Source organism: Neodiprion pinetum, chromosome 5, assembly GCF_021155775.2.
Source record: "Neodiprion pinetum isolate iyNeoPine1 chromosome 5, iyNeoPine1.2, whole genome shotgun sequence".
In the NCBI taxonomy this organism is placed as follows: Eukaryota; Metazoa; Arthropoda; class Insecta; order Hymenoptera; family Diprionidae; genus Neodiprion; species Neodiprion pinetum.
In genome coordinates this window covers 3,912,805-3,923,620 of record NC_060236.1, presented here as the reverse complement: position 1 = coordinate 3,923,620, position 10,816 = coordinate 3,912,805, and positions in this window count along the sequence as shown.

Genomic DNA, 10,816 nt, shown 5'->3' with positions numbered 1-10,816 from the left:
CAGAAACATCCAAACAACGTTTTGCCGGGTGAAATATGAAGTCTAGTAATATTAAGATAAAAAAAAACTATTTACAGCTAATGATTTTCGCGAGGATTTGATAAGCGTACGAAAGTGGAGTAAAATTGAATATCGTTCGGTGACGCGGAGATTGATTTAACGTGTAACGTAGGTAATAACGCGTGTGACGACGTTCAGGTAATGGAGTTTGAAAAAAAATAAATAAATAAATAAAACGGTCAAACATTCTCACGATCATACTCACATTGAAGCGACGCACGGAGTTTGAACGCGCGAGAGAAAGTGTCTCGCTTGGAACTAACGTTAGGAAAATAAATGAAATTAGGAATGAAATAAAAAAGTAAATAAGACGATCACCGATCGCCAATTCAAAGCATCGATTGCGAATCTAAACTTAACTCGCGATTAGCACATACGAAATCGATATTACGATGTTAAAAAATGAATTATTTTCCCAAAGATATTGTTTGTGTAGAAAATTTCTACTACGACGCAAAAGGAAACATGTGTCTCGTATTATACACGTAAAGTATAATAATTTGCTGGAGATTTGTCTCGGAATCTATTTTTTTTTTTTTTTTTCGCAAGACAATCGTTCAAAAAATACTTTTTTTCAACACGTAGAGAAAAATTCTGCGTTCATTCAACGTTTAATATAAATATATATATATATATATCTTCATATCTTCACTAACAAATGTCGTTATTCACATTTATTTTCGCAGAGTAAAAATATATTGGGGTCAAGTTTAAGGCGATGAATAATTCACACACAAGATGTATGCATACGTATACACACCAAGTGCTGTAAATTTGTGATCCGAAGTATTTCCTTAACAGCTCCACAGAGATTTGTCCGAGACGCTACGCGCTTTTTTATTACACGTAACTTGGCATTGAACTTTGGGATCTCCGCTGGATCCAGCATCCCGATGTGTGCGACGGTGAATGTGAAAGTAAGATCTTTGGGTGAACTAACTCTCTCCGCTCGCTCGTTTATTATCGTATACTCGTGTGTAGGTATTATACGGTATATGCATGCAGAGAAAATATCACAGGCGAAGTTTGATTGTTATTGACATTTTTATTCATACGTAAATTTTTTTTTTTTTTTAATTTCCTCATTCTTTCGGGGCTGATTTTTTTTTTTTTTTTTCGTAACACAAAGTGTGATAGAAATTTATTTATACCTTTTTAGATATAATATGGTTTTATAGTTTCTATGTTTGTCAATTTTTACAGAATTTTTTTCACGTCTCATATCTTCCCGTAAATTATCGGTGCGATAACGGTTTTTGTTTTGTTGAGGAAAAATGTATAGCGAAATTGGTGAAGACGAGTTACGAAAAACTATGTTGAAGAAAAGATCGAACAAAACGGAACGTAGATTTCACGATTGTTTAGTCAAAATTTTTCCCATCTTCCTTTCCGTGATATAATTATTTTCTTTTCGTCGCTTTTTTTTTTTTCTTTTTTTCTCACAATACCTTGTGGACCGCGGCAGATTTTTATTCATTTTCTTTTCTCGCGTAATCATAAACCTAAAATTGTAAGACAATAAAAAGAGTAATAATATTTTGACGGTATAAAATCCGAGAGAGGCTGAGACTGAGATTTCTTTCTTTCGTTTTAATCTTCTTTTTGTTTTTTAATATACATATACATATATATTTTTCAGACGGAAATCCGGAGCATCAGTGATGATGAAATGGCGCGAAGAAGCCGGCGGCGCGCAATTTAAGCAAATGAGAATATAAAAAATATCGTGTAAAATTCTCATTCTCTTCTTATTGCGTTACAACGTAATAATAATAATAATAATAATAATGATGATGAAATATTTCCACGCGACGTAAATCGTCTCTCTGGTAAATCATTTTATTTATTTATTTATTTATTCATTCATTTTTTTCTTGTTGTTTTCAATTTGTTTGTTTTTCTTTCCCTCTCGCGAATTTCCCTCCCTCTCAAAGTACGCGTTCGCTAAATTAGAAGCCGACTAGCATCTTTGCGGCTGACGTTGATTTATGAAACTCACAGCATCGCAATTCGTCAAAGTGTGTGTAAGGTGTGTGGGTGTAAACCTATTCGCGAAAATTAATTTGTTCGACGGTAAATTTTGCACAACCAACACCATCGAACGATTTTTCATACGGTAAATATTTTTCTGCTCTACACCGAGAAAAATTTCATTTGTTACAGTAACTGGAAAAAATTCGGTAAAACAGGTATCGTTGAAAAAAAGTGTTCGATTATTGCTGGAATTATTGCAACGCAAAATCAGTTTGTGAGGTTTGCTCTACTTTTTTTAGTTAAACAAGGCTTTAAACGTCAATTTATCGTTGCGCGAGCGTTAAATTTTCGCAACAGTTGCAAGAAAATATAGCAACAGTGATCGTAATGAGAAAGAATAGTAACGGATACTAGACTTTTCGGTAACGGCTAGAAGACTAATTTTCATTTTCTACCTGGAACTGTATTTTTCTATTGCGGTAAAAAATGAAAATAGTTAAAGACCGAGCGGTAACCTAAACTAAAAATTTCTCTCAGTGTAATTTAGCAGGGCTGTTTGATTGGAAAAAAATTCCGAAACCTCCTGGTTGCTTGAATATTAATTATACAAGAATCGCCTTGTAATACAATATTGTAAATATAAAATTATACATAATGTAAGATAAGATTTAATTTAAGAATTTTTTTTTATCAAATTCACAGAGTGCGTTTTACGATCGTTTATTTATTCAACTTGAAAGCTATTCGCGAAACTTCGTCTTCTAAATGAAAAAAAAAAAAAAAAAAAAAAACAACTCACGTCTCGTTTAACGCGTGTTTGTATTACACAGGTGAAAAATCGTAAAAATTCGCACGCTTTAAATACACGAAGAATAATTTTTTTGCGATACCTCGGATTATTACGCAAACTGGAAAGCAACGTCAGCCGTTAAATTGTTTCACCAAAAATACCACAAAATTATTAATTAACAACGCGTTAGATAATTTTTCACCTCGGTTTTTTTTTTTTTCTTTTTTTTTTGCAATACTATTACCGCGGTATTGAAGTTACGTGTTCTTGTCACGATCTCGTGTTTAATTCCCGTTGCATTATACGTTACCTGTATTTACATTGTCTTTCGCTCTTAAAATTTATTAACCAGATTCAAATCGTGACAAAAATTTTTACAGGAATTATGCGTAACGTAACAAGAAACAGCCGATAATTCGGGTTAAAAGTTGAAAGTCGAAAGTTGAGAGTTTAAAGACCCGTGAAGCCGTTTTTCTGTCGGATTCGTCATGCCGATGACTATTATAACTTACAGGTAAGTATATATACACATATATGTACATATTTATATATATATATATATGTATGTATGTATATATATATAACTATAATTATTGCGCAACGTAGAATTTAGATTACGTGTCCGAAATCCGAATTGCAGATAATTCTCCGATCGAAACGATCGGTTGCGAAAAAAACCGGTCGTTCATTTTTCTGTTAAAAATCGTTTCTCGGTGCGGAAAATAATTCGTGATCGAATTTCATGAAGAAACTTGAAACATCTGTTTATACGCGTGTGTGACACCGGGTTGAAAAAATGAAAAAAAAAATTGAACAATTGTTTTTGTTTAAAATCACGATACAAATTCATCGGGGGTTTGTTTCGTTTCGTCGCATTGAAAGGCAAAATAAATTATCTCTGTACGTTTTTTTTTTTTTTTTACTCTTTACGTAACAAATCGATGATATCTTCATACGCCAAAATTTGGAAAATTTAGCCGTTGAGAACTGATTTTTTTCTTTTTTTTTATTTTTCATTGGGCGCAAGTTATTTTTTACAAGGTAACACGTGGTGCAGATTTTATGGAATATCGTTCCGTTTTGCACAGAACTTTGACGAGAATTCAAGTATCGATTTTTTTTTTTTTTTTTCAAAAAATACTCACCTGTCGACGGAAAATTTGTCGTTTTTTGATTTCGGATAAAGTTGTCGCGAGTTATCCGAAAACCGTTTCTCAGCAGCTGATTAATCCAAATTTTTTAATGAAAATATCATAAAACGTTGTTTTTTTACGCGCTTTAAGTTTGATCAAAAGAATTCTTTTATTATGATAAAAAAAAAAGAAAAGAAAAAAAAATGAGAGAAGATGTGTGTTTTTTTATTTCATGTTTTGCCGCAGAGATCTCACGTAACACTTTGAGCAACGAGTGGAAAGAAAGAAGCGATTATTTCACCGCTCTTAGGATCGTTTATTCGACGCGCATTCGAGGTGCGAGTACGAGACGTAAAAGACGACAGTCTCTAATGTAGTCTAACGTAACGGATATACGTGTCCGAAAGTGATTTCGTAACAACGAGATCATGCGGCGAGTATGTACGCGAATACTTTTACAGTATAGTTACGATGTTGAGAATGAATTTGCAGTCAATTGGCGCAAAAGTGTACGTAATTTGTAATTGCGAAATGAAAAAAAGTAGGCGTTTGTCAATTTTTGGTTTTTTTATTTCACTTCCCGTTCCTCTGCTTTCGGAGAAAAAAAAAGGAAGAAGTTATCGTAACTAAACCGAAAATGAAAAGTTTAATTTTCACTAGATATTCACGGTTTGAAGTTTAGAGAATCACATTCGATCATCGTCAGATCCATTTTTTTGTCCGACGATATGTCGATAACGAGTTACCGGATTTCAATTATTTTTGTCTCAATCGACGCGGTTTTTCCAAACTTAGAAACGATTAGATTTTGGCTTTGATCGGTTCGGTAATTTTCGAATTATGCAAATAACAAAATTGTAAAAAATGGGATAAAAATTACGATATCTTGAGAATGGGAGAACGGATTTAAATGAAAATTCGTACCGTGAGATTTTTTTAGGTCACTTGTCACAAATCTAAGATCAGATTTGCATAATTTAAATTTAGCGTATTCGGTCAGGTGAAAAAAGAAAAATAACTAAAAACCATTGGATTTTTATGAAAGTTGGTTACTAGTCGGTTTTTTGAGTGGCTAATCACGAATCTGGAGTCAGATTGTGAAATCCGTAATAGCGATCCGATATGGTTGAAAAAAAATCTAAGAATATTTCGATTTTGATGGAAATTGTCAGGCGAAAGATTTTTGGGTCTTTTGTAAATTTTTTAACGATTCAATCCATCATGTCGCTTTAAAACCTTTTTTTAATTCTCCTTCTCAACTGTGTAATAACAATTGACTATCGATCAGAGATCAAAATTATAGTATAAGCAAATTATTGTATATATGTATACATAAAGATAGTTTTACGTTACAGTTTCAGATAAAAAAAATTTCTCTCGATCAATTTCCTAATTGGCTAGATTTTCGTAATAAATATATTCACGTTCTAATCGCACAGGAAACAATTAACACTCCGGCAGCCGAGAGATGAGGATGAGAAAGAGAGAAAGAGGGAAAGAGAAAAAGAGAGAAAGAGAGAAAGAGAGAAAAAGAGATAGGCGGATGCTGCGAGGCGGTGTCCGCAGGTGGAAAGGACTTCGTACGCCTTGGACGTGACCCACTTCCGGTCAAGTTCATTGCTCATCTGCGGACAGATGATACGTGTTAACGTGCAAACAGGTGTGTATATATATATATATATATATATATATTGAAAAATTATATATACATATACGTGTTAATAGTGAAATTTTTAACGCGTCATTCAGAGCGAAACCGAATTATCCTTGAGTAACGTGAAACAGAGTCAATGAATTACGATACGCGTGTGTGAATTACAACGGTGATGTCGAATTTCGACTTCTTTCGCGCAACTGATGAAAGAAAAAATCGTTTTCATTGGGTAATGTTTGCTTTTGTAGAAATCCGAAGGATATGTATTATAAATAATTGAACAAACTTTAGTTTCGCGTTTGAATCTTTGTACGCAAGTCGTTCGAGTGCGAAAATGAAGTTTGTTTAATCGTTATTTACGTTATATGTTTGAGAAAATGGAGAAAATTTAAAATTACCGACTGGTTTCTAAAAAAGCAAACTTCATCTAATGAAAACTTTTTTCAACTTTCATCAGTTACGTAGAAGAAATGAAAATCTCACATGTCTAGAACACAGATTGAATATTCATACTTGTCTGGGAATTATTTATCAACGTAAAAAAGAGAAAAGCAAACTTTACAAGTAATGAATAAATATTTTGGTTTTTAATCGATGTATGGAATCAAAATCTAAGTATTTGAATACAAAGTTGAACAACAAAAAAAAAAAAAAACTTTTCTTTTGTTGACCTCTATTATTGTAAGCCATTGATATAGTCGATCGTAATAAATACCTGTTGGCGAAACAATTGACTGAACAAAAATTAAAAGATCGAGAGGTGATGTGTATAAATATTATAAATTATTGTACACGATTATGAGAGACGTAATATTTTTTATTCTTTTCATATTACTCGTATATTACAGTCGGCGCTGCATCAATCGCTAAGTTATTATAGGTAATGGAAAATTGACGCTACCATCTACATATTAAGTTTTCGATTAAACGCGGTAATATGTATATATATATATATATATATATATATATATATATATGGGGCATTCCATGTCAAATCAGCATTTCATGTACTTCACCCCTTTCGATTTTGATTATTTTTTAGTACGATATTCTTACCGATCCAAAAAGGTCTCGGAATGTTTTAACAGATTTTTTCAGCCACCGGTGAAATTTGAAAAGAAAAATCGAAAAACCGATTCTGAAAATCCAATTTTTTTAAATCTGAAAAAATTCGCGAAGATTCTTTGATTTTTATGCACCACGCGATTATTGAATTTCAGTATTTACTATTTTTTTCACAAGTTTTTAATCCTGTCAAGTCGATATTGGAGTTTTCTTTTCTTTTCTTTCTATTCCTAGATCACTGAATCGTGAATATGATGTGATTCTGAAAACTATTTGGAACACGGTATAACAAAAAAAAAAAAAAACTAGTCTAAACTGAGATCCCATTATCGCGTGGTGCTGAAAAATTATCGTACATTTCGAATCATAGAATATGTGTGAATTTTTAGAGATTGAAAAAAAATTTGATTTCTCCGGATTGCTTGTACAATTTTTTAAAAATCTCACTATGTAGTGTCTAAAGAAAATTTCAACAAATTCCCCTTTTTGGGTTTGGTAAAAGAACATCGTACCAAGAAAATGATCAAAATCGAAGGGGATGAGATATATGAGCTCTTAATTAAACGTGGAATGTCCCATACAATGTATACACGATGCAGGTATAATACAATTTACGAATAATGTGCATAAATTTTATTACAGATGCAGCGGAATCGTGCAATTGGATTGCAATTTGGAACTTTTACTATTGCGACGATAGCGCTCATCATCATCATCATCATTATTGGGATTCGAGAATTTAATCACGACTCGGTTTTATTCTCTGTAGAGGTATACCTCTCGTGCGGCAGAATGGAATGCATTTATTTTACTTCGGGGCGGGGCACTCAAAGCCACTTTCTCCCATCGAGTGTCTCGAGTCATCTTGCGAACTGACGGAATTATGCCGTCGAGATACGAGGAGGACGATCTGTAGAAATCGCAAATAACGAGGAGCGAAAAAAGAAGTAATTTTTTTTTTTCTTCAAATAAACAAACAAACGAACAAAAAAAAAGCAACGCCGATGATCGTGAAAATGAAAGTTTCCGATACTTGTCATATTCTCGAGACGAAAAGTAACTTTCCGAATCGGGTTGTTATTTCTTTCGATTGTTCGTCTATGTAACATATATATATATATATTATCATCTTGATAAAACGATGATACACGGATGTATAATTATTACGGTAGAATAATACCAAGAAACCTGCATCACCGGATATCGCAAACGTGTATCTCTTTCTTAAGTGGAAACAATTGAATTCTTAATGTATTTATGTTAATATTTTTACGGTTTCGTAAGGTCGTAACGTTTAATTATACATCTGACGATAAATGTATAATTTGTACTTTTATACATGCATGGGATTCGGAAGTCTTACTCAATACTGTATCAACCAGTTGCTGAAAATTTGAGAATTTCGCAATCCGATCAGATGCCGTAGGCCACTTTTTATTTTTTTTACTACGGTTCTAGCTTTTTATTTTTTATTTATTTTTTTTTTTTCTCACGCTTATTTTCATCCCACGATAAGACGAACAAATCACCGAATTCGATATCACGAGGCGAGTGAATTAGGATTTTTCGAATAACCCGCAAAAAGCGGAAACGTTGCAACTGTATAAATGATCGGTGAATGGATTACGGAACGTGAACCGTACACGGTGTTTAAACTACTTTGACGAGGTTGTAAAAAATTAATACAAAAATGCGCTGTAGAGCTGAGAAGTGAGAGGCGATAGAAGTCTGTCTATCTGTACGTGTGTATAGTTATAAATTAATACCAGTTTGTTGCACACACGACGCTCTCTGTACCTCCTGTACATACCTAATTGTTACACAATTCCTGACACCTGACGTATACAATTTGTCCGGAACGTCGATCAACATCGTGAGAAAAAAAAAAAAAGAATCCATCGATTTACACGATTGTTGTTATTTTTACGAAGAAACGAAGTCTAAATGCAGCCCTGTGACGATTATCTCAGACTCCGTCTTTTTTTTTTTTTTTTTCACGTAAGAACGCACGTACGTAATTAGAGATCATACCGGAAGCTGGGGGAAGACCGGAAATCAGAGTAAACGCTTGACGAGAATCGGAGATTCCGATCTTGAGGTGATTTTTCGCTTTTCTTTGTGGTTGCATATTCAAACAGTTTTTTCTTTAACGATGCCCGTTTTACTCAATTTTGCTAGTCACTGTGACAAACGAAATTTTTCTCAGTGCACTTGTTGTTAGAGCATTGTACGGTTCAACACGTGTGAAAAGTTTACGCGTTTGTTAATTGATATTTTTTCTCCCTCTTAAACGACATCGCGTATAACTTTACGTGTGTGTGTAACGTGTAGAATAAATAAATACTCGGGTACACCTTGCGAAATACGAGCTCGCTGTCGAGAATAGAATGACCGGAAATACGCCGATTGCTTCTTCTTCCTGCCCATGGAGATCCTCGGCGATTCATATTCCGTACGTCAAGTGGGGCCGGGGTTGAAGTTCCGAATTTGAAAAGATCCGAGAGCGCCGAATTCCGAATTAATTGGTTGCGAATATTGAAGTGATGAAATTCAAGTTACGATAGAACAAAATTTCGAAAAAAAAAAGGTTCGTACATAACTTTGTGATTATTTATTCACCTCTTGCTGCAATATTTTGATTGATTTTTTCACTGATTACTGTTTAAAAGGAAAGGAAAAAAAAAATGAAAAAATATGTCTCAGACACGTCGGTACTTAAGTGTGTCAAAATTGTTTGAAGAGATCAATATGCGAGAGCTGTTCGCTGTGCAATTCGTACAATTTCGAGGCCTTGCTTTCGATTTTCATTTCTCTCTCTCTCTCTCTCTCTCTGTCTATTTTTCTCTTCTCTTTTTTTTTTTTTCCTTCTCTTTCGAAGCACTCTAAAATCACCGGTCGGCATTATTTGCGTTTTAATAATCGCGCCTCGGTTAAATAGGCAAAATTTATTCGGTATAATTCCGAATGTCCGGCACAAGCTAGTTTGGTTTATTATTATACCGAGACTAGCGCAACTAGATCACGGCAATTCTTACAAGCCTTTGCTTCTGCAGTGAAAGGATATTCGAAGTTATACGTTATACTCGCTCGGACAGACCTAGATGAACACGCAGAAGGTACTTCGATGCCGTACAAAGGTGATTTTTTTTTTATTTTTTTTTTTTTTTATCCATTTTACACGTCAGTTGAACTCGATAAAGTTGATAAATACGATAGGTTACGTCGGCTTAACCCGAAGGGGTGAAAACTATCGACGGAAGAGAGGCGATATGCGGAAGCGATAAAAAAGAAAAAACCGGAAATAACGATGAAGAAGAAACCTGTTTTACCGGATACGTCGACGCGCGCCGGTGAAATTCAATGTCGAAGAAAAAGTTGGACGGATTTTTCGGGAGGGGAGTTTCTTTAGCTAGAGGTGAGCGAAAATCAAGTTTGACCAGTTCGATCTAACGCGCTTATAAATAATAAATAAATAAATAAATTTTATACGTTTTAAAGGTACGCCCGGTACCCCAATAACGATCTATCGATTTTTTATCGCACTGTCAAATTCTCGCGTTGTAGAAAAAAGAAACCAGTTCGTACAGACTCTCACCCATGATCTAGACCCGAGACTGAAACTCGTCTAGGAGGCTGATCGGAGTCGCAGGAATGTCATAAAATAATAAAATTCTATGCAGGGGATTTCAGGATCGCTGATCGGATCTGCCGTATTGAATTTTCAAAATCCGATCTCAGATTCGTAATCAGTGACCCGAAAAACCCCTGGACAAATTTTTTTTTTCTCCGGATTCGATCGAGGTTGAAATTTTTCTCCGCCATGTTGGATCCGCCATCTTGAATTTATAAGATCGGATTTCAGATTCGTTATCAGCTGTCCCAAAAACTTGTAATTCATGTCAAACAAGTGTACGTGTATCGAAGAGTAACTTTCTCGGAAACGAATTGTTCCTTCAATTTTTACGACTTTTTTCCAATATATTTGTTTCTAAAAATAATAATTTACATTACATCGCAAAGAAATATGTTGAGAAAAGTTCTCTGAATGCATAAAAAAAAAAAAAAAAAAAAAAATTGTAAGAACATCAACCAATACGACTCAAAGGGTGAAACGGTAACACGATTATCAATTCCGTTAAT